Source organism: Rhinolophus hipposideros (assembly GCF_964194185.1).
Source record: "Rhinolophus hipposideros genome assembly, chromosome: 20".
NCBI lineage: Eukaryota > Metazoa > Chordata > Mammalia > Chiroptera > Rhinolophidae > Rhinolophus > Rhinolophus hipposideros.
In genome coordinates, this window is record NC_138066.1 from 38,692,105 (window position 1) to 38,698,104 (window position 6,000).

At 51.0% G+C, this 6,000-nt stretch overlaps 1 protein-coding gene across 5 annotated transcripts in view; it reads right to left on the minus strand.

Moving 5' to 3' along the window:
- PLEKHM1 (pleckstrin homology and RUN domain containing M1) overlaps positions 1 to 4,738 on the minus strand; it is a 45,699-nt gene extending 40,961 nt beyond the window's left edge. For 3 of the 5 annotated variants that reach the window (XR_013991951.1, XM_081028885.1, XM_081028887.1), the window contains exons 1-2: positions 4,641 to 4,738; positions 3,932 to 4,004 (exon numbers count right to left, since the gene is read on the minus strand). The gene's annotated coding sequence lies outside the window, so the exon portion shown is untranslated. Of the gene's footprint in view, positions 1 to 3,931; positions 4,005 to 4,640 lie in introns of those variants that run through there. The other 2 variants (XM_081028886.1, XM_081028888.1) reach the window with 2 other exon arrangements.
- Between the last annotated feature and the right edge of the window lie 1,262 nt (positions 4,739 to 6,000).

Below are 6,000 nucleotides of genomic sequence, written 5' to 3' on the forward strand. Positions count from 1 at the left end.
ACAGGCCAAGTCTCGGTTCTCTGGCTCCAAGACCCTGGGTTCTAATCCTTTTCAGCAATTCCAGTGGCCTAAGGCCTTCCCTCAGACCTGCCCTACTAGACAGAGCCTCAAGCTCCCAAACTGCCCTTTCCTCAGGCCCAGGCCCTTGAGGGCTTAGATCTCAACAATCTGAAGAACAGCCTGATCCCATTAAGGACTCATTAACTGACTGGAAATAATACAGTATTCATTGGAGGGAGAAGGCTTCTCAGTAAGTGGGAGCTCCCAAGTTAGGGTCCACTGAAAAACCAAAGGAAACTGAGCTGAGAGGTCAGAGTGGGCACAGATAAGAGACAAGTAACTGTGGCCTAAAACAGTGTCAAGAAAGCCATGAAATGACAACAGCGAAGAGGAATCCAGGAGAACAGCCACTGGGCAAATCACAAAATAGGACTGAGACTTTGGGGTTCAGGCCACTATTTAGGACACACTTTTCTTCATAGGAAGACTAAGCACCTGACCCATGGTGTGTGGTCCATAATGGCTCAGGGAGGCAGGAAAGCAGCTCAGAGGCGGGCATCTGATAGCACGACTGAGCTCGCTGGGGAACTGGAACAGGGCTTTGGGTGTCCTGCCTGCTGAGTCAGTGTGGCAGCATTCTCTTGTGTGGCCCAGACCCCCAATCTACTACGCTACGGAACTAGCTTCACTTCCTGTCCTCAGAACACTCTTCATTGACACCAAGAACCAAACCAAAGAGAGGTCTGGCTCCAAGGAGACCTAGGCTGAAGAAAGTAAGGAGAGAATTTGGGCCACACTGATACATGGTAGCTAGCATGTCCCTAGGTAGACAGGGAGGTCCCTGGTGGAATAAACAAAGACAGCCATATCCTAAAACTCCAGGTTTTGAAATCACTCCTCGCTCCAGGACATAATGTGACAAGGCCTTGAGGTTAATTATAAAATTCCTTTTGGCCTGACAAATGGAGCAGCTCTGATAGATAAGAGTGGGTTGCTTTGCTAATTCCTTTAGGATGGGCGAGCAGAACAAACCTGGTAGATGAATTTCGTTAGCAGGTGCCAGTTCCCTTCTTCAAACAGCTCCCCTTCCCCAAACAGGCAAGGGAAGGGATAAAAGTAAGAGCCTTCGCCTCAGTCACGGGGCCACTCCCATTTGGGATCCCTTCCGCTCAGGAGCTGTGACTCTTTGCTTTCAATAAACTATCCTCTTTTTACAACTCTTTGCCTCTCCTGGGTCCGTGTTTCCATTCTTTGGTCTCACGAGACACGATCCCGGCCTACACCCAGAAACTGCCGGCGGATCCAACATCACCTACATCATTTGGGGACTCACAGGAAAATATTCTTCCATCATTACTACCAAAGGGCTCTTCAAATAGCACAGGCAGAGTTTAGCAGAAAGGTGACTTCTGTCTGCCCTTTAGGAAACTTCAAAGCCTGCTACGTCTACCTTTTCCCTAAACAGGGTGTGTGATTCACCCTGACACAGCTTCCCAAGCTTCTCTGATCTCAGCCTCTAATCTCATTAAATCCTTACAACAATCCTCAGAGAAGGGTGATTACCTCTGTTTTGCAGAGAAGACTGAGGCTCAGTAGAAACGCTCCAGGTAACGGACAGAATTCTCTGGTTTCCTCATTCCAAGTCCTGTACTTTTCACTAGACTAAAACACCTCAGATCTTTGGTCAAAGACATTCAGGCAAAATTATTACTTATAAACTCTTAAGAGGCACTCAGAAGCTCCATTTTATCAACTCAGGCTTAAAATAAACAAGAAACAATTTTGCCAATCAGATCTGTAGCCCAAGTAGCAGAGACCAGGTCCTTTCCATGGTACCCAAGTTTCAGAGTTGTCCTTTCCTAAATGTTCCAATACACAGGAAGGAATCCTTCTGGTTGTTTTTCTTCATTACGCTGCCCAGTATTCTAAATATATGTCCAATTTCACTTCCTCCAGAGACCAAGGAAGAAAGAGAAAAATGGAGTATGAGACTTACATTAAAAGAAGAAATGGATGACCGGGCTTCACTGCTTTCAAAACACTCCAGCCATCAGTAAACAGTAACCTCTTCTTAGACACTTCTCAGCCATTCCCAACAGCCTCCTCTCTACAGCCTAAATCCAATCATGTACCTGGCTGTTCAGAACAACAGCCTGGTGTGTAAGTCATCCAGCTGCTGTACCAATTGATGAGTCATGGTCTTCAGTTGCAAAGAATGACAAAGTTATTCTCTGATTCAGAAAGGCAGCTGATCTTTTAGCCATGTGACTGATGAATGAGTAAACAACAACCCCTTCTACCTGAAGAATATTGGATTTCTGGAGCAGTGAGGGATGGGATGGAGGGGGTGTTCTGGGGGAACTGCCTTTCAAGCAATTGAATATCAGCTGGAGGGTGAGAAACTTCTAGCTTGATTCCCAGACCAAGGGCTAGTGGGTGAGACAAGAAATGTGAAGTCGATTAACACAGGGTAGCTTTTTTTCTTCCTTCTTTCCTTTTATCCAATAACATGCCTCTGCCCCAATATTCTTGTTCAATATCCTTAGGATTCTAACAAGGGCCAAACTCTCAACGAATGAAAACAGGTACTCTGGCCGACTCATTCACCATTGCACTTCTAGTGACTAGAACAGTGCACATAGCACACAGTGGTGGGTGCTAAAAAAATACCTGCTGAATGAACTGATGAATAAAATAAAAATAAGGCTCAGGGCAGGTATCTCCCGTTCACACACTGTGGAAAGTTGAAGTACAACTCTTCAGTGGGGGAAGGGGGCATTGTGGAACTCCTTCCATTAAATCAAATTGCCAAGAGGCTGAAAAACATTCATATATATCACACCTTAATGGGGAGATATTGGTGGTAGAAGGGCATTCAATTTTCAAAGAAACAAGACTATAAATGGCAAGCAAAGACAATGGTCCTGTTTGAGCCCTTTAAATTTGCTGTCAAATGGGCAACCCTCTGAATAGGTCACCAGAACTTTGAGGAAATGTGCACCCAATAAACCCAGATGGTAAATGCTGAGCATGGGGCCTGGGTGCTTCTGGAATGTCTCCCTGCCTCAGCTACCCTGAGATAACTCGGCTCCCTGTGTTCACAGGAAACCAAGGTGGCCAAAACGCAAGGATCCAGACCCCACAAAAAGAGGAAGCTATTCAACAGCCTCCACACACAGCGGGGCCTCAGCCGCCCCAGGACCTCTCAGCTATACTCTTTACAACACGCACATCATCTCTGGCAGCCACCGTATTGCGTGTGCAGTTTGGGGACTGATCTGGTATCAGCTCTGGCGAGGGGAGCACTGGGTGAGGGTTCTCTACAAGTGCCAGGACAGCACACATGGACATGGTTCTGGGACCCCCGCCAACCCACACGGCGGTACTCCCTGAGTTTCTGCAAGGCCAGAACAGCAGCCAAAAGTAAGTGATGGCTTCTGTGGCTCTAGGCTCACTGAGCTGGAGGAGTGGCCACTCCTCACCTTCCAGGCACTTGGAAGATACCTGTCATTCCAGCAGCCAGCACAAGTAACTAAATACGAATGCTAGAGTCATAATCCCTGGGGTTCGGCACAAGGACCAGACACCTAGGAAAAGCCCCCGACCCCAGGGAATCCCTGCTCCTCCACTTACTTACCATCTGAGGCCCTGCACGTGCCAGTCAGCTGCTCAGTGTCTATCTGCCTGGCTCTGAGCAAGCACCGAGCATTGGCTGTTGAGGGGCAGCTGGTGGGGCTGACGGGGGACTCTGCTTTGTGTTCTCAGAGTGACGCAGACTGGTCAGGGAAGAATGGGTGCCGAGTTGGGGAGAAGAGTCAGAGGTGGGGACAGCAGAGGCGAAAGGCCATAAAGACCTCACTTTGAATAAGATTGGGTAAGGGTGGTAGGAACTGGGGCAGCAAAAGTTGGGGGCAGTTTAGCAAAGACTTACGTACGAGGGATGTTCTCAGGAGGGTTCGAGATGGAAAGAAGTATATGATGGGCCCGGAAGTTAGGAGCTGAATCTGTGAGGACAAGAAGACACATACTTCTAAGACCTGGGACAGGACGGTGAGCACAGTTATCAAGAAAGCAGTGAGCTCCAAAGGGCATCTACTTTGGGGTGGGTCTTAAATGAGAGCGGGGTAGAGGTGGGGTGTTTACGATGAGCAGGCCACGGAGAGCTGAGCAGGGGGGTGTGGGAGACAGGGATAAGAAAGCTGATCCAAAACAGGGCAAACCACAGCGGTGGGTCTCGAGGTTTGCGTGGAGCATTCGGATCGCCAAAGGGGCTGAGGGGTGAGGATGAGCTGAGTTAGAGGGAGGCGGAGGGATGTGGCCGAGATCGAGGTTGGAGCTTGGCTAGGGTGGGGTCAAAGGTCAGGCTGCATTTACGCGAGGCCGGTGGTGAGGGGGTGGGGTAAGGGCTGGAGTCAGGTCATGGGTGGGAGATGATGTAGGGACGCGCCAGCAGTGCCAGTGCGAGACGAAGGCCAGGCACGGAGTGGGAAGTGGGGACAGGGCTTGGGATGGGAAGGGTGAGGACTGAAGCAGGACCGTCTCAAGGCAAACGGGTTTGGGATCCCGGCGAAGGCTGCTGGCCCCCCGCCCGTTCGCGTCCCGGCCCCGCCTCCCCTCCTCGCCCCCGACTACAAACTCACCAGGGGCAGCGGGGAGCAGGGTCGCGGTACTTACTCCCCAACAGGGCTGCACCAAGTCCTCCACCGCGGCCTCCAGCCTACTGACAACAGGAAGTGGCGCCCACGGCGCCTGACGCCATCACGTCGGCTCAGTTTCCGGCCCCACCCCCGGCCCGCGGAGCCAATCGCGGAGCCCAAAGGAGCCCTGGGGCGGGGCTAGCGCTCGGCTGCCCCAGGCTTCCCAGCGCCGGAGCAGGTGGGGACCCGGTAGGGTACGATCGTTACATCCGTTACATCCGTTACACCCGTTACCGGAGAGGCGTGGCCACTGGCATCGTACGGAAGGCGTCCTCACTGCTCGCTTCCCTTAGTGTCCACTAGATGCCGGTCCAAGGGGGTGTCGGCGGTGGCTACAGGGCTGGCTGGGAAACAGGCCAGTTCGTGGAAGCTCCACTGACCTCTGCCGCGGGTGGCGTGGGGGTGGGGTGCGGGGGGGCCCTGTGCTCCATCAGCCTTTCTGGGACGGTCGAGGTGCCTGTTTCCACTTACAAAATCAGCTGTTGGTGTGTGGCCCCCCACTGCGTGGGGGCTGCTGCCCCTTCAGAAATCCTCCAGGTGTGATAACCGCCCCTTCTCGGTTTTAGGCTGGATGAATGCTGAGTGCTTTCACTGCTGTCAATGGCAGAGCAGGAAGATTAGAAATAAAATCTTGGTGAAATATGAGGATCCCCGCTCTAACCTAGGCGACGAGTGGTCAGGGATTTAACGTTCGTGGTAAACAGAAGCTCCTACTGTTTGCCAGGTAGGAACCGTGGTTTGTCCTTACCAACCCTGTGGAAGTAGGTGCCATTGTTGCGCCCTTAGCACAGATAAGAAAACAGGCTTGAGAGAAATTGAGTAACTTGGGGGCTCAAGGCCACACAACTAATAAATGGTTAGAATCAGGATTCTCACCCAGCTCTTTCTGATTCTAGTTGGGGAGGTAGCATAATAGTTCAGTGACAGCAAGAGGGCTCTGGAGCCAGGAAGGCTTAGGTTTGAATCCCAGCTCTATCCCCGGCTGTTTTCTGAAACTTCCCTAAACATTGAGCGGCCCAGGGAAACCCAACAAGTAAGGGGCCAAGACAAGTGTCATAGTGTCAGTAGTTTTCATAGGTCCCTTGAGATGGCCTTGAAGATAGGAACTTCTCAACTGAATTTTATTGATGTTCAGAAAAGAGAAGTTAAGTCACACCACCCATGGCCCATTAGCCTCAGGCAGAGGGGCCAGAGTGTGTGACTGCAGGGAAATTCCAAAAGCCCTCTGAGCCTTAGTTCCTCATCTGTAAGTTGGGGGAAGAATATCAGTTGGTGTGAGGATTTAACAAAGTAATAGCCTTAG